At 41.1% G+C, this 10186-nt stretch overlaps 1 long non-coding RNA gene across 1 annotated transcript; it reads left to right on the forward strand.

Moving 5' to 3' along the window:
• The first annotated feature begins 1700 nt into the window (after positions 1-1700).
• LOC138741890 (uncharacterized) lies at positions 1701-9285 on the forward strand. Its single transcript, XR_011343850.1, has 3 exons — positions 1701-1773; positions 2957-3005; positions 7875-9285. It is a non-coding gene; the product is annotated as an uncharacterized lncRNA (long non-coding RNA).
• The last annotated feature ends 901 nt before the right edge of the window (positions 9286-10186 follow it).

The raw sequence follows: 10186 nt of genomic DNA on the forward strand, positions 1-10186 counted from the left end.
AAGAAAAAGGTTGAGAATCACTGTATTACAGTTTAGGCATAATTCTTAAAATTCAATTTTAAATTTCAGTGTCAAATGTCCGATATTGAACTTGAAGATTTTTAAATTGCAGCTCAGAAGTAATTAGGAAGCATTTTGAAACATCATGTCTTCAGACTTCTATAAAATTCACAACTTTCTTTTGTCGAGTTGTTTTCAGAGCAATGTTCCTTTGTGATTTTGCCAACTCCCTCTTATCTAAGTTATGGAGTCTGTTTTCTATGATGTCAAGAGTGACATTTTTTTTTCATGGACACAAGGCTGCCCTCTTCTTAGAGGCAGTTGGAGTGGCTATTTAAAAAAAAATACCACTTTTGGTGTTCCTCCTTTTATTAAGGAGAACACAGCCAGCCTTCCTTCTTTTAAAAGCTGCTTTTCCAATCTTGTCGATACAGGATGGCCTTCCCTTCTTCATCTGATCCAAAAATGTCTGATTTTGATAATATATTCCATACAGATCTTTCATGTCACACAGATCTAATGTTGTAACAGCCTTTGAAGACCTTCTGAACCTTTTAACACCTTCATGTTAAAAAAGCATAATTTAATCTTTATCTACCCAAACTTAAACATCAAACAAAGACATCAAACTCCTGCTTCTGAGTTGTCTAGGATTAAGCAGGCAAATGCTTCTTAAGACAACAGTCCATTGTTCTCAGTATTTCAAGAACCACCATAAAATCTTTCATCTCTCTGCTTCAACTGTAGTCACAGCAGACTTCTGTTTCTGAGATGATGTCAGCTGTCACCTTGAAAGAATCTTGTTTTAAAATGTGAATATGTTGTTTTTGTACCCCTGAAACCAATCCCACAACATAACATTGCCAAGTCATATAAATATGAAATTCCGTACTGACAGGATTCAAACCTCGGTTGCTGGCGCTGTAACAGCGTTGCGCAAACTGCCATGCTATCATGCCACCCAAGCTCTAGAATTACCACAGTTATCCACTTAATAGCAAGTGATCAAGAGAATCGTAACTGATTTAATGAGCCATTTGCAGTTATACATGCATGGCTTAATCTTTGAGACAAGCGTGTGGCACTGGCAGAATCAACTAGCTCTTGCGGAGAGTTTTAATCTTGCCTTCAGATATAACAGTTATTTGGATGCAACAGTCACGCAGAAGAAAGAAACTGCAGAGGATTTTGAACATGTCTCAGGCCTTCACATACTCCCCTCCATCAATTTCATCTATAATTCCTGATGCCCTGGAAAAGCAACCAACATGTTAAAAGATTCATCCCTCTCCAGTTACATTCTCTTCAACCCCCTCCTGTCTGATTCACAACTGAGATCACACATCATCAAATTCAAGAACAGTTTCTTTCTCATGCTATCAGGCTCCTGAATGAACCTCAGAAGTTGAATTACATTGCCTTTGCTCCATCCCAACTGATCTCTCTCCATAACTATGATGTTTCCACTGTGCCTTACCTGTATTACGTATGAGACACCCAATTTGTCTCCTTGCAAATTGACCTCTATCACTGCATCTTGCTACATGTGACAATGAACTTGAAATAGAAATTAACCCAACTCGATAATAAAATGTCTGCTGTGGTTCAGTTACTTGATTTAGACAATTCTATTCTCAAGTTATGCTCCTTACATAGTCTCTTGAGATTGAGATGATATTCTTCTGCTCAGGTGTTATGGGTTCTCAGGAGGCTGATGAGACCAACGTGGGAAACACAGACTCATCAAGAGGAAGCGGCTGGCAGGATGAGCAGGTGGGACATTTATGTGGTGGTGCGATCCTTCCCACACTTGCACAAGATCTCTTTAGGGTTTGAATGCAAGATTGAGGTTCTCAATCCCATCCCAAATGCTCCTCCCTCACTTTGTATGACCACAGGCCACAGGTTCCCAGGAGTCAGCTGGTTTGTTGCATTTCTTCAAGAAAGCACTGAACAAGTCTTTTGAATCTTCATCCTTGTTGGCCAGGTAATCAACTCCATTGATAGAGATCAGAGTAGATGGTCTGTTGTGTAACATATCAGACATGCAAGCGATGTGGCTTGACTGTCGTAGCCTGTTAACTAACTAGAGCCTCAGTATCTCTCACAACCTCTACAGCCACACAGCCTCCTGTAGGGTCCAATGGTGAACTCGAGCTCCCGATACGATCAGGAAGCTGCTAACCCTTGAGGTCCTTCAGGTCCCTTCTTATCATTGGCACCCACATGAAACTCAATCCCTGGGCCTAGTTCCCATGAGCCTGACTCCAGCACCCTGCAGACCCCTGTGAGCCCTTCAGCCACTGAGGCCTACGCTGGTCTGCTGCTGAGGTCTGCTTCCTTTTAGAGTCCTCTCTCAGGCCTCTCCTAGTGTCCACTGTTATCTGAGAGCCTGCAACCTCCTACCAAGCATAGGCACAGCTAACTTGGCCACAGACCTCCATGGGTCCGCTGATGTTTTAAAAAAAAAGCCAGGCCCTAATACAGGCCATTTTAAAACTTGTATGGGAGTGTCGGCATTACAACGGGGCAGTAGGAGAAAGTGTAGCATGTCTAGAGCAGAGTTCTTTGTACTGTTAATGTAGCTATCTCCCCGTTAAAGTTCATAACTCTCGGAAAATGGCAACACTGATGGAAAGGTCAGTGAAGAAGACTGGGATGCTTATCTTCATCAATGGAGCAATTGAATATAAAAGTTGGGCGTTATGTGGTAATTGAACCAAAAGTTAGTTCGGCTCCTCATGGAGTATGGTGTTCAGTTCTGGTCACTGTGGATGCAGGAGGGAGGTGGTAATGTCAGAATGAGTGGAGAAGATATTGATCTGCATGATGAAGGAAGGGCTTTAGTTAGAAGGATAAATTAGCTAGGTAGGGTTTGTACTCACTCGAGTATGAGAGGTTGAGGGGCAGCCTTGTAAAAGTTTCTAAAATGACTCCTCTGTGTCTTTTTCCCCAGGGCGGCACAGGTTTCAGGTGAAGAGAGAAATTTAAAGGCGTCCTGACAGGTAGGCTTTTCACCCAGTGAATATATGGATCAAGTTGCCAGTGGAGGCAGATACAGTGCATTGGGATCAGAAGGGCATGGAGGGAAAAGTCTGTAATGCTATTAATGCAGGATATTTGCTCTCGATAAAGTTAGGTCACTTATCTGAGTACTACTGGTACCATGTAACCCAATACTACCTGTTGCATGGACGGGTGGTCGGCAGCTAAACTGGCTCCCCCACAACCGTCATCACGTTATGGGATGGATAGTCAGGAGAAGACTTCCTCTCTAATATGTAATTATTTTTTTAATTTAAATTTAGACATACAATACAATAACCCAATTAACCTACAACCTTTGTACATTTTTGAAAGATGGGAATAAACCAGAGCATCTGAGGAAACCCACGTGGGGAGAACGTACAAACTCCTTACAGAGAGCGCAGGATTAGAACCCGAGTCACTGGCGCTACGTAATGGTGACGGACTAACTGTGCTGCCCTAATTTTTGATGAAAAGTCATTGGTTTATTTGTCGAAAGTTTTGTTTTAAATCAATGTACTTTATCCATAGTGCACAGCTGGGGAAATGTCACTGTTAGTGACCCTGAGAGCTTCCAAAGGGCCAGACTTCCATTTAGTGTGCCCATGTTGGGGGTTTGTGCATCATTCTGGGAGCTAGGCCTTTCTCCCTGCAATTACGTTGAGCCTGAAAGGAAGTGAAATAAGAAAGTCTGCAGATGCTGTGATTGTAGTGAATACACAAAATTGCTGGAGAAACTCAGCAGGTCCCAGACCTGCTGGGTTTCTCCTGCAATTTTGTGAATTTAACTACATCATTGCAGGGACCCTTCCCCAAGTGTGCTTTCTGCTGTTGATAAGGGTTCATTTTGTGCATCATTCCATCTCCACAGAAGATGGGATTGGTTAAAACCGTCGACTGAGCTGTGTATTTCTGGTTATTGATGTAATAGAATACAACCAGCAGAGGCCACCCTTGTCTGTATTATTTAATCAATTTTTGTAGTTGCATTTCAAAATGATGATATCCTTTTATTAAATAAGCAGAATACTTCCTTGGAATTGGATTATTTTAAAAAGCACAATACATATGCTATCACACCCTAGTCCCCTTTCCCTTGTGTCCATCCAATATCCCCTTAAACTGCTCTCTGCTGTCTTCCTCAATCACTCCCTCTGATGGTGAACTTCAAATTCTGGTTAAAAATTAGTTTCACCTGCATTCCTCATGCCCTTTGTAGACATTTAAAAACTATTGGCCCCTGGTTTGGTCACCAGTCAAAGGTCTTGTGTACATCCACCTCAACAATGCCTGTAAAATTTTAAAGATGTGATTTTTGATCACGAATTGACTTGATCTATTCCAAATTAAAAACACACAGTATATTCAATTTTCCTATTGAGGAGCAAGTGAAGGATATCTGGTCTTCATCTCCCCATGACTCTGTATAATAGGGCCCAGAGACATAATTGAAAGCGTCTCCCCCCCTTCCCCCCCACCCCCGACAGTTTCCCTCAATTCTGCCTCCTTTGGAACAAGAGCCAGAAGCAATGCCTGAAAAGTACAATTCAGTTAGTATGACTGTGAACTTGACCATCAGCAAGGCAGTATAAATACAGTCAAACCCCTGGTATCAAGCAACCTGCAAAAAAAAAAAATCAAGGAAAATACATGTTAAAAATTTAAATAATTAAGAATAAAATAATTGGTAAAAATACGCATTTAAAATTGGAGAAGCATATATTCTCTGAAGTAACGCATAAACCTTTGGTGAAGAGGGGAGAAAATATTCAGCCAGCAGAGGGCCTTGGTCAGGTTTTGCTCGTAGCAGCTGTTCGAATAAAGTTGAGTAAAACACCAATGGCGTCACCCAGGATGAAGAGCTGGTTGATGTTGCTCACCATTGGGGTGACTCTCTTAAAATGCCTTCTTATCCCTGCTTATTAAGAGTCGCCCCAGTCAGAGGCTTCATCTGTAAACTTGGGGAAGGGGGGTTAATTATCTGTAATGTTATTGTTCATCTTTTGGGCAGCTCTGTGGAGGGGAAGGAACCTGCAGATGCAGCGACGGTTAAATATTTTTAAAGAATATGACTGAAAATAAAGTAAAATCCTTTAAGGTTTATATATTCATGCAAGTGAAGTTCGTTCAGTGTAAACACAGTATTTTTGTCTTTTAAACTGTTTATTCTTAATGCAGATGTATTGAGTTGGCATTGTAAGAATAAGTGGAAAGTTTTACACCCCATTAACCTACACTCCCAGTATGTTTGGAACAATGGGGCAGTATGGTTAGTGTAGTGGTTAGCGCAACTCCTTTACAGCACCAGCGACCGGGATTTGAATCCCTCGCTGTCTGTAAGGAGTTTGTACGTTCTCCCAGTATCTGCATGGATTTCTCTGTGGGATCCAGTTTCCTCCCACCATTCAAAATGCAGGATAATGGGGTGTAAATTGGGCGGCATGGACTTATGGGCTGAAATGGCCTGTTACTTGCTGTATGTATAAATTTAAATATTAAAATTTAAATTGGAGCCCCCAGGGAAATCCCACAGAGACATGGGGAGAATGTACAAACTCCTTACAGACCAGCATGGGATTCAAATCTCGGTCCCAATCGCTGACACTGTAACCGTTATGCCCACCGTGCCAGCCCATAGATGGTGTACCTTGCAGGATTGATGGGCAAGATTATCACTTTTCTTGGCAAAGTCAGCTTGCTGGTTCACGTCTTCTTGTGTTTTTAAACTAGTCCTTTGAAACAACAGCGTGACTTGCTGGACCATCGAGATACAGAAAGTTGTTGTTCTGGAGTCACACATACATCAGACCAGACAGACCTCATTCCCTGGAACACATTTTGGAAACAAACACACTGCTTCAAGTCACCACATCCAACGGTCAATATTCATTTCAGGTTATTTTTCTTGCTGCCTTGAAAATATTTGATTTCTTGTTTTCAGATTCTCAATTTGGGCCTTCAGTCACAATGGCAATAACCTATTAACATTTTAAACAATCACTGAAAACTAGAAAAAAATATTCTGAAGCTGAAAGCCTGAAATGAAAGATGGAAAATGGTCATCTGTCTTTATCTATGCAGGAATAAGCCCTTGACCCAACTCGTCTCCACTGACTAAGGATCCCTCCTGTGATAATCCCATCAGCCTGCATCAGCCCCATACCCCTCTCCTCCAAATGTCTTTTTACAAGGTTAATTTTATCTGTCTCTACCATCACCTCTAGCAGCTTGTTCCATATCACTACCATCTTTTGTCAGAGAAAATTACCCCTCAGATATCCTTTTAATGTCCCTGTGGCAGTTGTGTTTGTACATTGAAAGGTTCCACACAAATCAGTGAAACCATTTAGAGGAACAGACGTTGAAGTCACAGCGGCTCTCCTTTGGTAAAGCCATAGGATTTTTCCTACTCATTTGCAGAAGAAGTTCTCTTATCGAAACACTGGAATCTTTGACAGGAGAATACCTCCCATGTGCCTCGCTCAGCCAGAAGTGGAGTAAGAATCCATTCTTTCCAAGACCTCGGTCAGAATGCCACCAGTTGAACTGGAAACCTTGAAAAGAGTATGTTCTTGCTCATGGTGTCACTGTGACCAAAGACACTATTTTTCATTCTGGTAATCTGCTCTGAAAATCATTCTTTGTTCTATATCTGCTCTGTTCTTTCCATTGACCTCTTCTCATATAGGATGAGAAATGATGATCAGAGCAGATCTTCCCTTGTTGAGGAGGAAGAATACAGGAGGATTGAAGACTTGGCATTCATCAAGAATGTGGGAGAATAATAGAATACAAAACTTCTCCATATTATTCAATTATATGGGGCCACTGTGAGGTTGGCTAATAGAAAACCTCAGCTGTCCAAATTCTCTCTTCACATTCACCTCTCTCTCCCTGACCAACTCCTCCGTAACCAATTTTCTTGACACCTAGCTTCCCCTGTAGGCTAGAAGTCAGTGGCCATTTAATTCTCTTCCTCCAGGTGCCACAAAAGTGTATGTTGATATTTCTTACAGGTAAATTGGGGAAAGGATGAGGGATTAAAGTCTGAGCCAATACGACATATAGGAAGAGATAAACCAGTAAGCCATTCATTTCAAGATGCCAGCTCCACCATTATGGACAATCAGACTGGAAGTTCCTATCCACTCATTGTGACATTTCACCCTCTTGCTCTTCAAGGATCAATGAGTGACCATCTTCACCGATTGCTTCCACTTCTGAAGAAAATAATTCTAAGGATGTGAGATGTTTAAGACATTCAGATACTTGGATGTATAGGAAAAATTTAGAGCAGTTATTCTCAACCTTTTTTTGGTGATGGCTCCCTTCATACTCTGCTCAAAGTTTATGGGATCCTTTCTCTGAGAAGCAGTCATTTAGTTGGTTTCTTCTGTATCTTCTACCTATACACTTTTGGGTCTCCCTTATTGAAGGTTTCAGTCCATGGCCCCCTCCCCCTTTTAAATGTGTGGGGTTGGTGGGGGGGGCATATGGTTCCTGTTGAGAATAGTTGGTTTAGAGGAAGACCCTTCTGTATCTTCTGTTGGGTGGTGGCATGGTTGGCGTAGCGGTTAGCACAATGCCTTTCCAATGCCAGTAATCAGGACAAGGATTTGAATCCCGCAATGTCTGTAAGGAATTTGTACATGTCTCCCTGTGTCTGCGTGGTTTTTCCCTGGGGCTCCGGTTTTCTCCCACCTTTCAAAACATACCGGGAGTGAAGTTAATGGGGCGTAAATTGGGTGGCACGGACTCATGGGCTGAAATGGCCTGTTGCCAAGCTGTATGTCTAAATTTAGAAATTGAAAATTTTAATTTAAAATTAAAAAATGTTTACCCTTCAGTCCTCAGAATCATCTGTGTTTTTCTAACAACATTCAAAGTCGTACAATTAAAAGGCACATGCGTGACAATTTAAAGGAAAACATTGCTTCAACTAACAACAACATACTGGATGATGATATGGTTTAATAGCACATATGTGGTAGAGTTAATGCAACCTGACTTCTGATGTGCAAAATTCGAGATTTCTTGCTCATGATGACATAAAAGGAGACCATCTGGCCTGTTGAGTCCATGAACCGATCCCACCAGGCCCCTACCTCCCTCTAATTATTTCCCTGAACATCTGCAATTAACTCTCACAACAATTCTACATTGCCACTCACCTACATGAAGGGGGTCATTTTTAACAGCTCATTAAAAACCAGCAGCATGAGTGTGGAAACCAAAGTATTCAAGTGAAACCCAGGTAGAATGTGCAAGCTCTCCACAGATAGCATCCTGTGGCACTGTGAGGCTGCCTCACTAATTGCTGAACCTTTTTTTTAAAACTGAAAGGTGCAAATGTGGATGAGGGAGATGATACTGATGCATTCAAGAGGGATTTAGATAAAGGCAGGAGAGAGAAGGGAATGGAAGACCATATTGGTGGGGTTGGATGGAGTAGAGTGGGAGGTGAAGCATGAATCTCAAATTGGAACTTTTCGGATGCATGGCTGGTTGCAATGAGCCCTAGCGTCTTGGAGTCAATAACCATGAAACAGGCCCTGCAGCCCAATTAATCCTTTACCAACCATTCTAGGCTAGTTTCATTTGCCTTCATTTGGAAAATATCCTTCAGAGCCCTTCCACTTCATATGTCTGTCCAAATGTTTTTTGAACATTGAACTGTGCTTGTTTCTATAGCTTTCTCTGGTAGCTCGCTCCAGATAAGGAGTACTCCCTGAATGAAAAACTTGTTCCGCAGGCCCCTCTTAAATCTCTCCGCTCTCACGTTAAAAAATATAGTTTGAGAGTCATCTACCTTCATTTTATCTCTGCCTCCTAATGACTTCATAAACTTCTATAAGGACAATAATGCTATAAACAGGTGGAAATGTACACAAAAATGGGAGAGCACTGGTAGACATTTTATTCAAAGGTTCTTGGCATTTTAAAAATATTTACTTGGATGGAAGAATGCTGCCCTGCCCACTCATCCTCAGTGGCTGAGGGACATTATGTCCTGCTTTGATTTAGAAAAGATCTGTTACTCAATTAATAACTCAAATATAAGGTGTCAAATGCTTCGGGAACATTCCTGAATTATTTTCACAATCATTAGGTATAATATCAATTCTGAATTTTAATATTTGCCATTGTATTTTAGAAATGAAGTACATTTTTTCTTTAGACATACAATGTTGGTTTGGGGGTGGGGTTCAGAGCCATGCTAGACATGATCAAATTTTCTTTTTGAAGTATTTGTATATTTATGTTATGGATGCAATTGATATGCTTTATGGTTTGTTGAGTTATCCAATCTGTATTTATTATTATGTATTCCATAAATGTCTTGTACATGTATATTTATTTGTGAAAAATCAATAAAAATATTAAAAGAGAAAAAAATAATTACTTCAGATTTCTGGTTGTCAATTTCCTGTCTCCAACCTCCTGATGTTTGGTGTGATCTCTGTATTTTGTCTGAATTTCGCTCTCCTGCCTCAAGATCAGGGAGCTGATGTAATGATTTGCTGAGATTTTGGAAATGCATTTTCCTGCAGAATTCTCATTTTAGCAAAGGTTCCATCGTTCTGAGTTTTCCCTTTGTGGTGCAACTAGACAGTCTGTACTATATGAACTGGCCTGCCCCCCTGCACCTGTGACTCCTCCCCTAGAAATCCCCATGAAGGCTGTTACACCCAAACTCCTTCCTCAGTTCCTGCCTTGGAACCAGGCCAGCAACACGTGAGATGAGTTGATATCTTCAGGTGATTAAAGCTCATTAATCACAAGTCTTTGTCTAATGTGGTTGATCGATAGTGCTACACCCTTGATACATTTCCACAAGGTGAGGTGAGACGAGGAAGGAGGCAGCTTTGGGAGAAAGTAAGGAAAGCCATATGAAATGGAGAACAACCAAATACCTACTGAATTATTAGAAGCTTTCGATGTGGTTCAGAGAAAAGCATGAAGGAAATATTGCAATTTCAGCCTTGTCTCTAACTTTTTAGAAATACTTAAACTCTTAACAGGTCGTGTACTGCTGGTCAGATTCATAACAAAGTTATGAATTGCACGGAGCTTTTCTTGTCCTAGCTTGATGTTAATCTGATAAGACTTCTGTTATCTTTGAAGAGATATGTGGCATTCCTAATGTCTGAAGCCATAG

This window comes from Narcine bancroftii, chromosome 8, assembly GCF_036971445.1.
Source record: "Narcine bancroftii isolate sNarBan1 chromosome 8, sNarBan1.hap1, whole genome shotgun sequence".
Lineage (NCBI taxonomy): Eukaryota > Metazoa > Chordata > Chondrichthyes > Torpediniformes > Narcinidae > Narcine > Narcine bancroftii.